Raw genomic sequence first — 21,428 nt, forward strand, 5'->3', positions numbered from 1 at the left:
ACAATTATTTTAATGGCTTGTAAGATACCAAATACTCAAGCGCGGTTCATGCAGGAGCAACTCATCCATTCAATGGTTTCCTTTGCATTCTGGGAATTGTAGTCACGATTTTAAAGAGATTATCGACTACAAGTCTACCAAAGAAAAGAAATGGGCTGGCTGACAAATTCCCGCACGGCTTCTGGAATGTTGCATTGTCACACGCACTAAAACTAACAAACGGAACAAGTAAGAGGTAAAATGGGCGAGATCTTTGACCGGTTACTACAGTGCACTGTTAACTCACTCTACCTTTTTCTCACTGTTGTGCCTCTGCTGTGACCCAGAGAACGCCCTGAGACCGTGCCTGCTTATGTTCTTTGTTAAGAACTTTCTCAACGGTAGCAGCATCATCTTTTTGGTGTGTAGGAACACACAGCCTATGTCCACGCGTGCTGTATACTAGGTGGTGCGAAGGCGAGAGGTGAAAATGTAAGATTGCACGTAACGACCAGCCCCTGCTCAAAGCAGGTAGTGCAAGAACAGAGAGGAGAACCACTCACCATCGATGACAGCCCAAAACCAAGACTTGCAAAGGGTGGAGCAACTATCTAAAGAATCAGGATGGATAGGAATTTAGTCTTATATCGTTGTGAAATATGGAGAAAGTCTGAAAAGTAGCGAAGTACAAGAAGGATGTTCCTCAGATGAGAAATTGGATGGACAACATTTTGAACAAAGGGATATTCTATGACATTTTGGATGATAGTGGAGGTTCTGGAAAGCTGTGGAGGTTGTATGCAACATTAGGAGCTTGTATGCGGTGTGGAAGTAATATTCTGTGAATTGTAAAGAGTGTAACAATTCTGTAGGTTGCTGAAGCATAGAAGCCAAGTTCTGTAGTGTCAAAGCACACGAGCGACTTCTATATTGTTGTGAAAGATGTGAGAGGGGTTATTTGGATTTGTGAGGAATAGAAGTGAGGTCTATGGAACTAGGAAGAATGCAAGAGGAGCCCAAGAAAGCTGCTAACGATGTTCTGTGGAGTTGCGAGGGATGGGGGTATTCTGGTCAACTTTTAAGGAAACTGAACAAATGGTGGTGACTCAAGAGCTGTAAAAGGCAGCACATGTGGGAAAACAGAAGACATTCTGCAAATTAGTTAGGGGGAGTTATGCATAGTTGTAAAACATGGCATGAAATTTCTGTATATCTTGAAGGTGTAGATTTGTGATGGATGGGAAGTATGCTCTACACTTTTGAAGGATGGGGAAGTGCTATGAAGTTGAGAAGGGGTAGGAAGAGTTTGTAAAGATGCAATAGCAGTTCTGCAGATTTTTAAACATGCAACAGTTCAGCATAGTTGTGAAGGATGGGAGGTAGGAGATAGAGTGCGGCACGCTCACCCCTGGGGGCATCTTAACCAAATATAGCCCCGATGCCTGCTGCAGTCTTCACTGTCTGTTTACAATTAGAATGACACCACTAGTTACATTATTCATTCATTAGAAATTGACTTGTTGGTATTTTCAACCCATACAATTATTTTAATGGCTTGTAAGATACCAAATACTCAAGCGCGGTTCACGCAGGAGCAACTCATCCATTCAATGGTTTCTTTTGCATTCTGGGAATTGTAGTCATGGTTTTAAAGAGATTATCAATTACAAGTCTACCAAAGAAAAGAAATGGGCTGGCTGACTAATTCCCGCACGGCTCCTGGAATGTTGCATTGTCACACACACTATAACGAACAAACGGAACAAGTAAGAGGTAAAATGGGCGAGATCTTCGACCGGTTACTACAGTGCACTGTTAACTCACTCTACCTTTTTCTCACTGTTGTGCCTCTGCTGTGACCCAGAGAACGCCCTGAGACCGTGCCTGCTTATGTTCTTTGTGAAAAACGTTCTTAACGGTAGCAGCATCATCTTTTTGGTGTGTAGGAACACACAGCCTATGTCCACGCGTGCTGTATACTAGGTGGTGCGAAGGCAAAAGGTGAAAATGTAAGATTGCATGTAATGACCAGCCCCTGCTCAAAACAGGTAGTGCAAGAACAGAGAGGAGAACGACTCACCATCGATGACAGCCCAAAACCAAGACTTGCAAAAGGTGGAGCAACTATCTAAAGAATCAGGATGGAAAGGAGTTTAGTCTTACATTGTTGTGAAATATGGAGAAAGTCTGAAGTACTGAAGTACAAGAAGGATGTTCCTCAGATGAGAGATTGAATGGACAACATTTTGAACAAAGGTATTTCTATGAAACTGTGGATGATGATGGAGGTTCTGGAAAGCTGTGGAGGATGTATGCAACATTAGGAGCTTGTATGCAGTGTGGAAGTAATATTCTGTGAATTGTAAAGAGTGTAACAATTCTGTAGGTTGCTGAAGGATAGGAGCCAAGTTCTGTAGTGTCAAAGCACACTAGCGACTTCTGCATTGTTGTGAAAGATGTGAGAGGAGTCATTTGGATTTGTGAGGTGCCGAGTACCAGAGGTGGTACTCAATTACTTTATCGACTTCAGAAGGATGAAGGGCTGAGTGGTCACGCCAGAATTGAAACCTGTGACAAGGAAGTCAAAGGGACATTCCTGACCTGGTCATAAGATAACTGAGAGAAGCAAGAGTGGCAACTATTTGACCCGAAGGAGGTCAGCAAGGGAAGCATTGAGATGCTGTTCAAAGTAGCACTGTATCTTCCTGGCCTGACAGGGTGGGTGAGCTGGTGAACTCAGCAGTGCTATGATTTTAACTATAACTACCTACTGGCGACCGCCAATAGGTAATATATTACCTACTGGCAGTCGCCAGTAGGTAGTTATAGTTAGGACCTAGTTTCCATAGGTAATCCGCAACATTCTATTTGGAAAACTTTGGCGCCGGTCAACGAATCTTCGGGAAATTCTCCAAGGAAATGGTCTGCTCCGCTCCGCTACTTCCCTGAAAGTTTCGGGGTGATTCATGAAGTGGGGGCCGAGAAAAAAGCAGTCCCATAACGTGTTTTCCCTATGCAATTTTCCATAGGGTTCTTTAAGTGAGGCTACAGCCTGAACTGCTGAACGGAATTACACCAAATTTGGCAAAAAGAAGAGGTTGGTTCACAGATTACGCTTTTTGTTAAATGGTGTAAATCCGTTCAGTAGTTTCTTAGAAAATCTAAAGTAAAATCATAGATATATCTATAGACGAAGTACCGTACGCGTACAGTACGCGTACCTTCCCGAGCACAAGCTTTATGCTAATTGTCTGTCAACACTCCAAACCAGGAAGTGTTTGCAGCCATCTTGTGCCTCGGTAGAACCGAGGCACAAGAAAGCAGCAAAAGAAACGTGAAAAGCACGCAAAGTGGTCAGGGTAGAAACACCCTGACCCCTAGGCCTGCTCAGTATGCCCCAGGGGGCTGCATTGCAGAGAGGTGTAAAAAGGGGCATGGCCTCAGAACACCTCTCTGCAACGCAGCCCCCTGGCGCATACTGGAGGTTTCTGGTGGGCTAGTTGGCCTCCAGGAACCCTCAGTATGCAAGGGGAATTAGTTCCTTCTCCGCAAACACGCCAGGGGGCTGCGTTGCAGTGAGGTGTAAATAAGGGCATGGCCTCATTACACCTCTCTGCAACGCAGCCCCCTGGGGCATACTGGAGGTTCCTGGTGGGCTAGTTGGCCCCCAGGGGCCCCCAGTATGCAAGGGGAATTAGTTCCCCCTCTGCAAACGTGCCAGGGGGCCGTGTTGCAGAAAGGTGTAAAAAGGGGCATGACCTCATTACACCTCTCTGCAACGGAGCCCCCTGGCCCATACTGGAGGTACCTGGTGGGCTAGTTGGCCCCCTTGGACCCTCAGTATACAAAGGGACTTAATCCCCCAACTTAGAACGCACTACAGGGCGTGTTTGCACATTGGTGAAGGCGGGGGTGGGGCTTGAGGTGATATGTGTGCAAACATGCCCTGTGGCAGGTTTTAAGTTGGGGAATTAATTCCTCTTAAAACAAGAGGTCTCATAGGGGCCAACTAGTCCAACAGGTACCTCCAGTAAGCGCCACGGAGCTGCATTGCAGAGTGTTGTAAAAAGGGGGCATGCCCTCTGAACATCTCTCTGCAACGCAGCTCCCTGGCGCATACTGGAGGTACCTGGTGGGCTAGTTGGCTCATAGGGAACCTCAGGATTGAAGAGGAATTAATTCCCCATTGAGCGAAATATTCCTCTAAAATCAGCCGAACTACGAATTCTGATTTACTCACCTGTTATCATGAGATACGTCTGTGCTGCATCTTTGAGCCCAGTACGGACCCTGGAAAGTAAATGTAACCATACTTACAGTAACTTGAATTTACTTCCAAAGGTTAACATTGACTGGTTTCACTTGAAAATGTTTCTAACTGTGGAGTTTTCGAACTTTAAAAAATTCTTGGAAAATCAGCCGAACTACGAATTCCGATTTACTCACCTGTTATCAGGAGAGACCTCAGTGCTGCCTCTTTCAGGTCACTACTGTTTCTGAAAAGTAATTTTAACCGTACTTACCAGTAACTTGAATTTCCTTCCATAGGATATCATTGCCTGCTATATAAAATATATATAAATTAAACAAATATAAAATAAAAAAATAAATATTACAATTTCAATATTTTTAAAAACTTTTTTTATTTGTATTAAAAATATGTCATGTAATTTAAAAAATAAAATATCTAAAAATAAATACTTTAAAACAATGTAGTAAATCAGTATAAAAAAATAACAAATATTACATTTAAAAATTATCATTTATAAAACCTTTGAAATTACCTGAAAAGACCTTAGGTTTCACCCACGTTATAGTTAGGAATTAGCATTTAAAAAACCGTAGAAATTCACGGAAAAAACCATAGGTTTCAGCCACGTTATAGTTAGGAATTAGCATTTAAAAACCCTTACAAATTCACTGAAAAAACCATAGGTTTCACACATGTTATAGTTAGCTGGACATTTCACTCGTACAAAACTATTGAAATTCCCACGTTATAGTTAGTTCAGCTAACTATAACTCGCGCGCCCGCAATGCACTGCTGATGACGTCACATATTACATCACTCATGACATGGTCAGTAACATTACTCATGACATCACTGATGACATCTCAAATGACATCACCGATGACATCACTGACACCACTTCACTAACACCTGTTTCCACCACAAGCTGCATGTAGGAAACCACAAAAGAGGAAAAATTGACATTACTTGGAAAAATACAAAAACGGATGTAAAAATTGGCTTAACTAATGACCACATAGAAAAATGATCAAATCAACTGCCCCCACAAATGGCCTTGTGCCATGTGCGAAAGAGCATCCCCCTGCAAGCAGCCAACCTCCTACATGCAGCAAACCTCACAACGTGCATGGCCTTTGACCGTGTGTGGCAGCAGGTTGCCAACTGGCCTGGTCACCTGTGTGGTGGGGTTTGCCCACAAGGCCTGGCCTGCAGCCAGTTCCTTTAGCCAACCCCCCTACACCAAAGGCAGCCCTTCCACAGTCTCCCTCCCTAGGCTGATTTCAGTCCTAGGGACACCATCCCCAGAACCCGGCTGATAAAGAATTGGCGGCCTGGTGCCCACCAAGGACAACCACCATATCCTTGTTGGGGAATGCGCATCCAAAGGGAGCAGGCATTGCTTCTGCTCACAGGGAGCAGCTAAAAATGCTGCTCCCTGGGGGCAGGAGCAATATTCAGATCTGTGTCACTGACCACATAACTGCAGACCGGGAAACAGATCTGAATTCTGCTCCCAGTTGGCAGGAGCATTTTTCATTCTCCCGCCCTCTGGGAGCGAACTTTGTGTTTTCTCTCACTTGGTGAGTCATCAGGAACGGACTCAGGTAAATCTGTTATATTTGCTCCCACACCTGATTTGACAACAGGGAAGTCGATGCTTCTTGGAAAGCTTTAAAATGCCTTTATTGTCATGCTGCTCTAATGAATTTTGGCTGCCCTGCATCATCTTCCTTGTTGCCCACCGAGTTGTAGGAGTGAATTTATATACATATCTCTCTCTCTCTCTCTCTCTCTCTCTCTCTCTATATATATATATATATATATATATATATATATATATATATATATATATATATACACCACTTACAATTCCCCAAATAAAAATCTGACGCCAACACTGGGACGCTACTCCTTTGGATTTTTCTGCGGTTTTATTTTATCACAGTAACGCATTTCGGCATTGCTGCCTTGGTCACACAAAGAGCATTACTCGATTGTTGCTTTTAAAATACCAGAACCATTAGTCACATGATTATCTATCTGCCTTAACAGCCACTGAAAACAGTCTCAATGCATTCTACTCATAAGTTTTTTGTTTTACAAGTTACCAGTCGCCCTACTTTAAAAAACAAAATGATTAAATGCAAATGTTTGTATTTTTTCAGTAAAAGATGAAATTAATTTAAATTCTAAATAAAGTTAACATTTTCTGTTGTGATTGCAACTTCCTGGTTCACAGTTGCTTGATATAAAGGCTGTATCCCATTTTAATGAGGTCATCGGTTGTTAACAACATACAGTGCAATAATATGCAATTTAGAACTGCTGACAGTACGTAATTAGTAATGTGTCTAAGTGAGAGAACCCCAACGGTAATCAATCAATCAATCAATCAATCAATCAATCAATCAATCAATCAATCAATCATTTAATTTGTAAAGCGCACTGCTAACCCGTAAAGGTTTCAAGGCGCTGGGGGGGGGGGGTTGCTGCTGCTACTGGTCGAAGAGCCAGGCCTTGAGTTGTCTCCTGAAAGTCAGCAGGTCTTTGGTTTGTCGTAGGTAGAGGGGGAGGGTGTTCCAGGTCTTGGTGGCGCGGTGGGAGAAGGACCTGCCCCTGTAAGTTCTGCGGATGCGTGGGACCGTGGCCAGGGCGTGATCAGCAGAGCGGAGCTTCCTGGTGGGTACGTAGAAGCAGAGTCGACTGTTGAGATAGGCTGGTCTGGACTTGTGGAGTGCCTTGTGTGCGTGGTTCAGGGGTTTGAAGGAGATTCTCCTGTCGGCGGGGAGCCAGTGCAGGTACCTCAGGTGGGGAGTGATGTAGTTGTGGCACGGGACATCGAGGATCAGGCGTGCAGAGGCGTTCTGGATTCTCTGTAGTCTGTTGATGAGCTTGGACGAGGCTCCGGCATCGAGGGTGTTACCGTAGTCAAGTCTGCTGCTGACTAGGGCCTGGGTGACTGTTTTCCTCGTGTTTGTCAGGATCCATCTGTAGATCTTGAGGAGCATGCGGAGGGTGTTAAAGCAGGTGGAGGAGACGAGACTTGTCTGAGTTCAGCTTAAGTCGGCTTGCCTTAATCCAGTCGGCGACTGCCTTCATTCCCTGGTGGAGGTTGGATTTGGCGGTGAGAGGGTCCTTGTTGAGGGAGTGGATCAGCTGTGTGTTGTCAGCGTAGGAGGTTATGTTGAAGTTGTGCTGTCGAGTGATGCGTGCTAGTGGTGCCATGTAGTCGTTGAACAGCGTCGGGCTGAGGGAAGATCCTTGTGGGACTCCCCAGATGATCTCTGAGGCCTCGGACTGGAACGGGGGGAGGCGGACCCTCTGAGTTCTGCCAGAGAGGAAGGAGCTCGTCCAGTCCAAGGCCTTCTCCAGGATGCCTGCGTCTTGGAGTCGTGTGCATAGTGTGCGGTGGCAGACGGTGTCGAAGGTGGCAGAGAGATCCAGGAGGATGATGGCCGCCGTCTCTCTGTTGTCTAGAAAGATCCTGATGTCGTCTGTGGCAGCGATGAGGGCGGTCTTGGTGCTGTGGTTCCTGCGGAATCCTGATTGGTAGGGGTCCAGGATGTTGTTGTCTTCGTGGTGACGTGTGAGCTGGGTGTTAACTATCTTCTCAATGACCTTTGCTGGGAAAGTAAGCAGGGTGATGGGTCGGATGTTCTTGAGGTCGCTAAGATCCGCCTTGGGTTTCTTTAGTAGGGCGTTGATCTCTCCGTGCTTCCAGTTCTCAGGGAAGGTGGCGGTCTCAAAGGAGAGGTTGATGATTTTGTGCAGGTGGGGTGCGATGGAATTGCTGGCTTTGTTGAAGATGTGGTGTGGGAGAGGGTCCGACGAGGATCCGGTGTGGATTGTGCCCATGGTATTGATTGTGTCCTCGATGCTCACGTTGGCCCAGGTTGTCAGGGTATCAGGGTGTTGTGGGCGGTGGGGTTCGGTGGGTCTGGTGCAGCGAGGTCTGCAGGGGTCAATTATCCGGTAAAAGAAGGTGGCGAGGGAGTCGGACAGGGCTTGCGATGGTGGGATGTTGTTGGCGCTGGAGCAGGGGTTGGAGAGTTCCTTCACAATGGTGAAGAGCTTCTTGCTGTTGTGTGTAGTGTTGTCAAGGCGGTCTGTAAAGGAGGTCCTTTTGGCCGTCCTGATGAGGTGGTGGTGGTTACGGATAGCGTCTTTGTGGGCAGCACGGCTGTCCGGCGTCTTGTCGCTGTGCCATATGTTCTCCAATTTCCGGCAGGTGCGCTTTGAGTCGAGGAGTTCTGGGGTGAACCAGCTGACTCTTTTGCTGGTGTCTCTATTGGTGGTTTTTTCAGCAGGGCTACGGTGTTGGCGCAGTCATTCATCCAGCGTTCGAGGGTGAATGCACCATCATCAGGGTTGGTCGGAGGGTTGAGTGCGAGGCTTGTCTGTAGTTGTTCTTCAGTGACTTTGCCCCAGCAGCGGCGGGGGGTCTGTAGGGTGCGGTGGTGTGTGAGGGATTTCGGAAGGAGAAGTGGATGCAGTGGTGGTCTGTCCAGGTGAGTTCGGAGGCGTGGCTGAAGGTGACGTGGGGGCTTGAGGAGAAGATAGCATTTAGCGTGTGACCGGCGATGTGGGTTGGTGTCATGACGAGCTGTTTCAGTCCGAGGTTGGCGAGCTTGTCGATCAGGGTGAAGGAGTTGTTGTTGTTGTTGTTCTCCAGATGATAGTTCAGGTCTCCGAGGAGGATGTAGTTGGTGGATGTCAGTGCGTGTGTGCTGATGAGGTCGCCGATGGAGTTGCAGAATTGAGGCCAGGATCCTGGTGGTCTGTAAACGAGGGTGCCTCTTAGGGTGGTCTTGGGGTCCGTGTGGATCTGGAAGTGTATGTGCTTGGCGGTGCTGAGGGTGTCGTTGGGGTTTGTTCAGACCCTGATGGTGTTTTTGTAGACAATGACGATTCCTTCTTCTGCCCTGTTGGTGCGGTCTCTGCGGGTGATCTTGTACCCGTCTGGGATGGCTATGGCAATATCTGGCGAGGAGGCTTCGTTTATCCAGGTCTCGATCAGGAAGGCGACGTCCGGTGATGCGGTGTTGAGTAGGTCCCAGAGTTCGAGGGCGTGTTTGTGTGTGGAGCGGGTGTTGATCAGGATGCATCTAAGCTGGTTGTGTTCCGTCATGGCGGGCGTCTCGGCACTTACGAGGCAGGAGAAGCTGCAGTTTAGGCAGGTGAAGGGACCGTGGGGGCGCTTTAGGGTGACCTTGCAGCAGGTGTTGATCCTTCCTGGGTTGAGAGCGACGAAGGTGTTTGCGTTGTAGCGGCGGCGGTCCTCGTGGCTGCTGCAGGGGTTCTGGCGCTGGGCGCGGTCCAGGTGCGGACGGGCTTGCCTTAGGCGCGCTTTCTGGGCCATATATGGGGAGGTGGGGAGGAAGGAGCAGCTGGGACGCGGGAGGTGAGGGTCGGTGGAGCGAGTGGACGTGGAGGGGGCAGGGCTGCAGGGTAAGCAGCGGCGGGGACGGGGAAAGGAGACAGGTGCGGGGCACGGACTCGGGAAGGAGGCACAGAAATCAGTACAAGGGGTACAAAATCAAGGGGCCACAGAAGTCACAGAAGTCAGTTGGTACAAAATAAAAGGGGCACAGAGGTTGGCGAGGGGTAAAGAATTTAAAAGGGGTCACAGACGCAAAGCAGCAAGCGGGGGCAAGGGGCACAGAAGAGGAGCGGGCAGACAGTTACAAGCACACGCAGCAAGCGGCACCAACCTAAGGCAACCACTGGCCACCAGGGATGAGGCGCAGGTGGATGACTGCGGGTGGTGGAGGGACTCGATTTCACAGGCGGCAGTGGAGACAGCTGGGGTACAGGCGGAGCTGCAGCGGTGGGGGAGCGACCTACCAGGGAAGGCCAGGGTCGCCCTTGACCTAATGTCATGACTGGGTCCAATGGCCTCACAGTATAGTGCAAGTGCATTAATATTCTATATAACTCGTCAGTTGGTGTGTAACAGTATTTTTAACCAAGTGGCTTAACTCACTATAAAGTGCAAGTGCATTACTATACCATTCCTACAGCTACTGTCGAGTTTCAAACTCATATTTCATATTTTCAAATGACAGATTTGGTCACTGGTACAATCATAATTAATTCACTGCATGGTGCTTATTATTTGATCAGATGCATTTCCTAAGTACTAGTTACATTCAATTCTATACTCGGCTGCCTCTGTGATTCCCAATTTCATAAAATTCATTATGAATAAAATGCAATTCATTAGTTCCAAACAATTTGCCTCATCAATTCATGTATTTACAACCCATGGTTCCAACACATCAAATACAAATTTAAAATTGAAAGCATGGAGTTAGGATACCTAGGATCCTAGATGTACATATGAATCCTGTTCTGAGTTAAGGCCAACCAGGATTTTGGTATTGAACAGCAGCATATACCTCTACTCTATTTGTCGTGGCTTTTGTTCCCGATTGCCACCTCTTCTTAATGTGGCTACCTGATTGATTGAGAATTATATAAGGTCACTAACTTTCCCCCATGTACTTCATTTATGTGTCTCACCACAGGGTAACTCTTATTGTTTTTTTACTGCCCTTACATGCTGAAGTATCCTCATATGAACAATGTGTATGGTGCTGCCCACTTAGGCCTTTGGGCACATGCACTGCAGTATATATACAACATAGTCACTTTTGCATTTTAGGAAGCTTTTTATGTTCCATCGGCTTTTCATTAGGGGTGACATAACCTGTTTATATATATTACCTACCGGCGGTCACCAGTAGGTAGTTATAGTTAGGTCCTAGTTTCCATAGGAAAAACATGTTTTGACTCAGCTATAACTTTGGCGTCGTTTCTCCAATCTGCATGAAATTTTGCCAAAAAAAGTGTCACGTGGGTACTATTAATTTAGAGCACAAAATAAGGTTGCTTTTGTAATAGTAATCCCCATAGGAACCATTTGCCACCTCTACAGCCCGAGCCACTGCACTGACTTACACCACTGGCAGGGAGGTAGATATCAGTTCAAGAAAGTGCCTTTTTCTTATTTGATGGAAATCTGTTCAGTAGTTGTTGAGAAATTCAAGTTCAGAATTATAGTGCTACCACTGGCTGCTGATATTTCGCAGTGGTTTCACAATGAATCGTGAATGTGTGCACCAATGGGAATGCTCTGATTGGCTGGTCACAACCTGTATAGAAAGTTGAGGCCACCTTTTTATCTATCTGGAATGGTTCCTGGGGCTGAAAATCTGTGTGAAAGCCCACATAAGGGGTCAGGGTGGCAACACTCTGACTCCCTGGTTGAGAAATGTAGGTGTTAGTGACACAAGTTATGTGTCCAAAATAGATTTTTTAATCACGTGTGTAATTCGTGATGACGTCGCGACCACCAGCGCACCAACCATTGAAGAACCAGGTTTTAGAACCCAGCGGCGCATGGGGCACGCCCAAAGTTTTCGGGTTCACCTGTCTTAGAATACAGAGACACGGGATACTTCTCGGTGACGTCAAAGACCAAATTTATTGGCTGCAACCAGGAACAGAGGTCTACGAAGCACAACAAGGGTGGTTCGTCAGAGACTGTACAATTTTCGTATTGCGAGACATCGTCTTTTATGCTAAAAATCACATTCCTGACTAGCATCAGTTACTTACGAACTGTCCAATCACACAGTGACATTTCAGAGGACATCGCATAACGACAAGCCCACTTTCCGTTGTCCAGCCCACCATAAATGACAAGGCAAAATCCAACATTCTTGCTAGGACAGGCCGGACAAACCCATAATAAAAGGACCTCAACCCAAACCATAAATAGGCCATAAAAGAAGGAACAGAAACAGATGAGAAGCAAGATAGAGGGGTGTGTGCGTGTACCATAAACTCATGAATGTCCTGCTCTTTGATCTCTATCTGACCAGCTGCCTAACAAGGAACTGGCTCAACGAGGTCAGCTTCGGGCAAGGGAGTCAGTTCGCTCAGGTCACACAGAAGTCAGCTAAAAGTGTACGTGTCCCAAAGACTCGTTCAGCCGCAGTCATCGGCCTATGTGAGGGCAACCACAAAATGGCTGCCGTACACAAAATGGAACCCGAAGGTTCGAACAAAATCCCTGAATACACAGTGTATCCATCAATCGATCATGACGAAAACACTCGTACATACCGCACTCATCATTTGCGGTCCGCTGATACCAAAATCGTCTTGATACGACGACCTTTATTGAACGGGTTCAGAATCACGGAACCTCACCATGTACCATTGTGGGGAGGTCATGACTACTGACATTGTCACGAAGATTGGTTAATCATTAATGCGCTTTCTTATAGAGATATTGAGATTCTGATAAAGGTTACTTATTTAATGAGTTATCTACTGTGATGGTTAGAATTAATTACATGGCTATCATTTTTGAATGTGGTGGTAGCTATTGAAATCCTGTTTTTGCTTTCCACTTTCATGACGTACCTGCGGGAATTGTGATTACCCGTGTCATTTCGATCTCCGGAGTCATCGCGAAAATGAGAAATGGGTTTTAGAGATGGTTGTTCTAGAAATATAGTAGAATTGCGGTTAATGGCAATGTTGCGATGCCCAGAGTAATGAGAAATAGGACTGAAAGATGTTCTTTAAAGCAATTTAGTACAAAAGTATGAGTTTAAACATGCTCTGCAAGAAGTATGTATATAGTAATGTGTGTAGGCCAATGTTCCGAATGTATTTATTTACATATTATTTTTAGGTGTGTTGATGGCCACTGAATGTCTGCTTTTGTTTTCCGTTTTCACAACATGTCCATGGCGATCGCATCGTTGTCCCAAATATAAAATATGTAAAAAAAAAAACAATGTTTATTAATCCACTGAAGAAAATACAAACTTTTAAAAATACCACTTATACAGCTATTTCAGATAGAAAATAACATTTAAAACCCTTAAAAATTCAATAAAAAAATCATAGGTTACACGGACATTATAGTTGGGACATAGAATTTGAAAAACCTTAGAAATTCACTGAGAAAGCCAAAGGTTACAAGGATGTTGTTTTGAGGATTTAGCATTTAAAAAACCTTAGAAATTCACTGAAAAAAACAAAGGTTACAGTATCGTTATAGTTAGGAAATAGAATTAAAAAACCTTAGAAATTCACTAAAAAACAAAGGTTACTGGAGTGTTATAGTTAGGCTGACATTACACTGCTAAAAAACCAGAAAAATTCAGAAATTATTTTTAGCTGAGCTAACTATACCTTGCACCCCCGCAATTCGGTGCTTATGACCTCACATATTACATCACTCATGACATCACTCATTCCCTTAGTTGTATGCTTGTGTTGTTTTATTTAGTTGTGTTGTGTAGCTGCCTTGTCGGGCGCCAGGACGCTCCTTAGCTGGAGCATCTGTGCGCCAAATAAAAACCACATAACATAACATAACATAACATAACATGGTCAGTGACATCACTGATGACATCTCAAATGACATCTCTGATGACAGCTAACCAAATTTAAATACTAAAATTAATTTACACAGCTATTTATAACAAAGTGTATAAACAGTGTATCAATCTATATATATTAAAGAAGAAAAAAATTTATTATTCTTTTTAAACTTCATACATAATAGTAACTAAAAATATGTGTAGGAATTAATTAAATTAAATGCATATAACATATTACTGTTTAATAAATAAATACATTTACAAAACAAATTCAAAAATAGAAACAAATTCAAATCTATAACAATAGCAAAAATATTTAACATGAGTCCAATTTAAACTTGATTGAAGAAGATTACACCTTGCACATATTTCATTTACTACTCTCATTTCAACGTATGCAAAAACAGGGAAAGTGTTGGTCCTTTGAGAAGTTAGCTTAATTATTCCCATCCCATTTTAAGCATGAGTATGGAAAGTGTTAAACTTTGGGGTTAGTGGGGCTCGTTGTGCTATTCTCACTCAAATCTAAGAAACAGTAGGGACATTGTTGGACTTTGGGTGGTTAGATGTCCTATAGCCAGTCCAATCTAAGCAGCAGCATTGATATTGTTTTACTTTGTAGGAGTCACATGAACAATTTCAACTTGCAATAATCTTTTAATAAACAATATCTAACTCTATGAAATTATCAGAACATATTTAAAATAATGGAAACATGTAAATTAAAATAAAAACACATCATAATTTATCGGATTCAATAAAGTATTACATACATGTAAATAAAATGAATTTCCTTCTCTATACCCCAAAAAATAAAGTTCCAAATAAAACAATAATAAGATTAAAAGACTACTAAAATAAAACATATACAATTAAAACCAATAATACATATAAAGTACAGACAAATATCATCATTAAATACATGCATAGCTAAAATGACAAACAATTAAAATAAAACAAATACTAAATATAATGATCAATTATAAAAATTACAAAAGTATCAATTTCATATTTAAAAATAAAAATAATAAAAAAGTATAATTTAAATACAGTCCCACACAGCTGCCCTATAAGCCCAACTACCAGCTGCTAGAATAAATATCACTGATTATTATTTATTATTATTTATTTAGCTTATAAGGCGCACAGCTACCCGCAGTGGGTTTCCCGGCATCAAGGGACAGATTAAGAGAGGGAAAAAGAGCAACCATAAGTCATTACTGAAGTGAGCCACCATAAGTCATTACTGAAAGAGCCAGGTCTTAAGTCCCTTGCGGAAACGAAAAAGATTGGTTTCAGTTTTTAAGACAGCGGGCAAAGCATTGCAGAACTTCGGACCCAGGTGGGAGAATGAGCGGCCGCCCATCTTCACCAGCCTGAATCTCTGAATCACAAAATCACCTTTCCCAGAAGATCTCAGGGAATGACTAGGATGATAGACTTGGATGAGGTCATGTAGATACACAGGGGCTAAACCATGTTTAATCTTAAAAATGTAGCAAAGAGCCTTGAACTTAATTCGACTGGCAATCCTAAGCCAGTGAAGATCATAGAGTGCTTGGGAAACGGAGGATCTCTGAGGAACATGGCGTAGGAGCCGTGCTGCCGGATTCTGCACAACCTGAAGTTTGTTTAACGTTGCTAGATCGGCTCCTAGGTAAAGGACAATTCCATAGTCCAGGCGGGAAACAACCAGCGCTTGGACCACAGTCCTCTGTGTGGGGACAGGAAGCATCCAGAGAATTATTGGAGCCATCTTAGAGTGACAAACCAAACAGGTGGAAGCCACCTTTACTACCGGCTGGTGCATCGTAAGCTTCTCATCAATGAGGAAGCCAAGGTTGGGGACCTGGGCAACAGGTTGAGGAGTAGGACCCATTTCATTGGGCCCATGTTGAGGACCCCATGAATCTCTCCCCTTACCCAGGATAACAACCTCTGTCTTATCTCCATTAAGTTTAAGGAAGTTACTGCGCATCCACTCAGAGACCCGAGTCAATCCTTGTTTCAGAACTGAGATTTTGCCACCTTCCACATTAGAGAGAGAGAAGATAATTTGCGTATCGTCAGCGTAAGAGAATAAAGAGAGGCCAGCTTCCTCCACTATGGTGTTTAAATATGCAAAAATACATTCTAATTAACAAATAAAACTTAGGTAAATAAAATAGCAGCTTTCCACCCTTTCCCCTTTATACAAAACAACAACCCAATAACACATTATACTTTGATGATTACATTAAAAAATATCAAATCATATATTACATTTGCAAAATATATTTTAAAAGATGTATACAAATCATATTAAAAATACTAACACTTAAAAGTGATATAGTAGCTGTTATATTTTAAATTCAATAAAAAACTATGTTTATTACAACTATAATAAAATGAATGATATTAAATAAAACAATATTCTAAAACCATTATTATATACAACAAAACTCAAAATTCTTACCTTCGATATTCTGTTCCATATTTTTGTAGTCACAATATTTTTGACACACTATTCATTTTGTACCTTATTTTTCAATCAATTTATCTATCAAGTCGTACTTGTATAGCGCAGCTTATTAGCCGAGCGGGTATCCAGGCACTTTGCTACAGGTATTAGCCAAAGAGCCAGGTCTCGAGTCCCTTTCTGAAGTGGGTAGCGAGTTTGCTGGGTTAAAGGGAGAGGGTGTTGCAGGCTTTGGCGGCATCCCATGGAGCGGCAGTGGCAGATGCATGGTATCTGTGTGAGGGCGACATGTGCGGAGTGGAGATTCCTGGAAGGTTGGTAGAAATGAAGGTGGTGGTTCATGTAGGTGGTCCCTTGGTCATGAAGCGTTTTCCAGGTGTGGGTCAGAAGCTTGAAGTTGCATCTCTTCTAGACATGTATCCAGTGGATTTCCTTTAGGTGCTGGTAATGTGGGTCTTCTTGGGCAGGTTGAGGATAAGTCCGGCATTTGCGTTCTGGATCTGGTGGTGGTGCCTGCATATAGTGCATTGCCATAGTCCAGTCGGCTTGTGATGAGGGCCTCCGTCATTATTTTCCTGATGATGATGGGGAGCCTTTTGAAGACTTTGAAGAGCATGCAGAGCATATGGGAGCATGATGAGGAAACAGTGTTGACCTGACAGCTACATTTTCTATCAATATTTGTCCCATTTACCTTCATGAGCAAGGAAGCAAGTGCTGCACAGAGTTTTGAAGTACTGCTGTGTGACATGTGCTGGTGTCTACTTGACAGTCAGTCTTCCAGAGGTGAGGTGCATCATCTGTAATCTATAATATTTGAGGAGCTGGGGTCTGCCCAGTGCCTAGAAGCCTACCTGCTGAGAGGGAATGAAGTCAACCTGGTCTTGCCGGAGGAGATACAGGAGCCACTGCAAGACTTCATGATTGTAATAGCCCAATGGCAGATGCATATGCAATAATGACTGCATCAGTCAAATCAGGGCTGCAACTGCTGTGGTGACTTTTTGGCCTGATCGAGGCTGCAACTAATGAGGTGACTGCACCGGCCCAATCAGTGCTGCAACTGCCATGGTGACAGTGAGTTTTAGTTCGATCAGGGCTGCGACTGCTAAGTGCCTGCTTTGCAGGATCTGAGTAGCCCACTCATGGCTAGCTCCATTTCATGGCCCGATGGCCCGCAAAAGCCTGGCACACATGCATGAAGATGCAGGCCTCGCCCAGCCTCCTCGGCAGCCCCAGAGATGACCTTCAATCTCTGTGGATATCTGGCTGCAGGATCACAGTGAAGCTAGTTAAGCTGCACTGGAAGAGAGCAAGAGTCCAACTTATTACTCACAACACCACCAGGGGCATTTGACTTGAATGTCAGTGAAAAACTTCTCTTGGGCCTGATTCATGCTTTTCCCTAACTGCTTGGCGGGGGTATGCTTATCAATGGTCCTGAACAAGGGGAATAAGTGAGTGTAGTGACAGAAGGAAGAATCGTAACCCAGATCACTGCTGTGCATACTGAATTTATTTGTCTAGTAATTAGTACTGCTGTGAAAATAAAAAGTACTTACTTTACTAAAAATATAAGCACTGGGATGGACATTGAAGTTAATATGTCAGTTAGTTGGTTGTAGAATTCTACCTTTATGCACCCCACACTACCTTTCTGTGAAGCCTGTAACTGCTCATATTCGATACCTTGAGTGCCAATTTAGGAAAGTGTTGTACCTGCCTAGTTTGCAGAGCCATAGTAAGACATGCCCTGGGACAGTGGTAACCAACCTCAACCACCATTTTGGATCCCTGTGGTCCCTGTTTGTGCTATAGTCCGCGGAATGAGATCTGAGAGCATTTTTTTTTTATTTGATTTAATACTGTTGGCTTTACAATCTGGTCATCATGTTGTCTAGCATCTCTTGTATGTAGTAAAATGTTTACTGGATTTTCACCACCATTTTCTTTTCTTCTACGGTAGGGTTTGGGGAATCTTAACTTTTCAACACTCTTAAGAGTGAACACTTATCTTCTAGGCCTGAATGGATAACAGTAGGGTGTTGAAATATCGATTACTAAAATATAGTTGACATAAATATAGTTGTAAAAATATTGTTTACAAAAATATCGACACCCTATACTTAAACAGGTAAGTACATAAATATCTACTCAAAAATATTGTTGTAATAAATATAGATGTAAAAAATATCGACTTTTTAAATTAAATAAAATTACATTAAATAATAAATAAATATAAGTACTATTAACAAAATACATTACATTACTTTTATTTTTTAACTATTTAAAACAAATTAACTACACTTTTTCATTATAAACTTAACAAATGTGTACATATACATATATTTAACACATTACTTTATATAACAACAATAATACATACATATATTTAAAATATACAATATATTATTATTTAAAACATTTGATAGCGTAGGCTTAAAAATTACTATTCCCACTCCAGAGGGTGCAACAGTAGGGAAAGCGTTGGATAGCGTAGGGGTACAAATTACTATTCCCACTCCAGAGGGTGCAACAGTAGGGAAAGCGTTGGATAGCGTAGGGGTAAAAATTACTATTCCCACTCCAGAGGGTGCAACAGTAGGGAAACCGTTGGATAGCGTAGGAGTAAAAATGACTATTCCCACTCCAGAGGGTGCAACAGTAGGGAAAGCGTTGGATAGCGTAGGGGTAAAAATTACTATTCCCACTCCAGAGGGTGCAACAGTAGGGAAAGCGTTGGATAGCGTAGGGTTAAAATTACTATTCCCACTCCAGAGGGTGCAACAGTAGGGAAAGCGTTGGATAGCGTAGGGGTAAAAATTACTATTCCCACTCCAGAGGGTGCAACAGTAGGGAAAGCGTTGGATAGTGTAGGTGTAAAAATTACTAAATGTATTTAGTCATTTATAAAATAACAAATCTTTATTTTTATTTAATTAATCATTAATTAAATAATGAATCAATTAAAATGTAATTAATTTACTACATTTTCACTAAAAAATTCCAGTACACACCTAAAATTAATTAAACAATTAACATAATTAATTACATAATTATTAATCAATTAACTAATTGAAATTAATTAACTATTATTTATTACACTATTTATATCCATTTAAAACATTAATTAATCTATTATTTTATTATATTTAAATTACTTCCCACCCTAATCCCCTATAAACCCACAACCCGCTACGGAACTATTAATACTAAATTCAACATAAAATACATTATTAACTAATAAAATACTACAAAAAATACCACTTTGACAACAAATACTCATTAAAAACACTACATTACTTATAATTATTTAAAAAACGATATTTTTGTAAACTATGTTTTTGTAAACTATATTTATTACAACTTTATTAATGTTATCGATAATACTTACCTGTCTGTCGATATTCTGGTCAGACTATATTTTTGTCATTGATATTTCTTCCTGTAGATATTTTTGCAGCGATATTTATGTTAGTCGATATTTTTGCGACGATATTCCCGTTCTGTACCAATGGATAACATGTACCTTCATTTGTATCTTGCAATTCTGGAATAGATGCTGGGTGTTTCTCAACTTCTCCACAACAATATGCTTGAATTGACTTTTTAAAGCCATGTTTCTGTAAACTGTGTGCTGATTCTATAAGTGTATCACAATATAGGAGCTTTAGATTTTGCCCTGCTTTCTTTGAGGTTGTCCTGTGTGTTTGTTTTGGTGCATGCCAGTATTCCAAAAATGTAAATACTGGAACTAATCACAATTTTATGCTTTAATTGTCAACTTCCAAGACTGTAAGGAGTTTTGAAGTCCTGAAATTGTAGCTACAGCTTGTCAAGCAGGTACAACATGGCCTATATTCTGAAGTGGGCTCAGACTGAACCTGTTGTGAGAGAGTTGTATATTGCTGTAAACATCCCTGAGACACGAGTCAATCAATTTGTGGTGTAATTGTGAAATACACTGGGTGAATGAGGAATGATCTAATTATTTGTGTGTTCTGTCATGTCTGCCCAATGAAAATGACTTACACATAGTTTATGAAGAGTGTCTCGAAACAAGTGGTGGTCATGCCCATTCCTTTAGTGTTAGAATTGTGTACTTTTGTAAAACTAGAGCATACACCTTTTTGCACTATGCACACATTTATTTAATAGGCCACTTAAATGAACATTAGAACTCAATGCATCTGTTTTTAAAGAATACGATACTCTTCAAGTACAATAAAATACACTACATGAACCATAGTAGTGGCTTCTTTCTGATAAAATAAGTATGTTACCGAATTCCTTAAACACAGACAGTGCTCCTCTACAATGCCGGTAGCACCTGAGGTAGAAGCAGATTTTATAAAAAATATAAAATATCCCAATACACCTGCTGTTATAAAAAAATAGATTGAGAAAAAAGCAGCAGGTTAGGTGTGATAATTGATTGTAGTTTTCCCCCGGAATACTTTAGAACGTTTACTTCTTTGATACTGAGTCATTCTTTCACTGAGATGTGCGTACTTTATCAACGGTGATGGGGAACACTGCTTTTTTGGCAGCACTGGGTCATGTAATATTCATTGTACTGGTTTGTATGGATGCTATAGGGAAGATATGGTGCTTTACCTTTCACTGTCAGTGTGAGTGCAAAATGTATTGGCCACAGCTATTTTTCATAAAGCGGTCTTCAGGGTGCCAATATTTGGGAAAACAGTCAGGCTGATTAGTCCCTTCCACCATTAAGCTTTGTGACTGCCAGCCCGGACTTTGCATCGAAATGCGGCTTTTGGACCGCCGCCTACTTGTCGGGCAGCTCCTGACAGCTGCAATAGGGTCAGCTGTCCAACCCACTACAATCGAAATCAGAACCTCAGTGTGGTATGGCAGATCACCCAACCAACACACTCTGAAGACCACATCATTGGCCTTGTCTTTTCAACATCACTAACAATATCATCATGGATTGACTGAAAACCTAGCCATCCCTATTACTCTGCTCAGTGTTGACCCAACAAACTGAAGTTAAATAAAAAAAGACCAAACTTTCAAATCCTTCAAAGACTTCACCATCAACAACCTAATGCTTGAACTCATCTCTGGCTCTATCATTTCCATGTCTGGTCAGACACCATTGTTATTGACTTCCACAATCTTTGGATAACTATGTGTACATCTTTGCTCCAACTCTAACACGCATGTGTAAGCTGTACCCTTCAGTACCCTGGTACTCTAAAGACGTACCTGATAATAAAAGCTCAATCCACAAACTGAAAAAAGTGGAAGAAAAATAGAACTCTTAGTGACCTCTTGATGCTGAAGACCATTTGTGCAACAGAAGCAGAAA

The sequence above is a fragment of the Lissotriton vulgaris genome, chromosome 2_1 (genome assembly GCF_964263255.1).
Source record: "Lissotriton vulgaris chromosome 2_1, aLisVul1.2, whole genome shotgun sequence".
NCBI lineage: Eukaryota > Metazoa > Chordata > Amphibia > Caudata > Salamandridae > Lissotriton > Lissotriton vulgaris.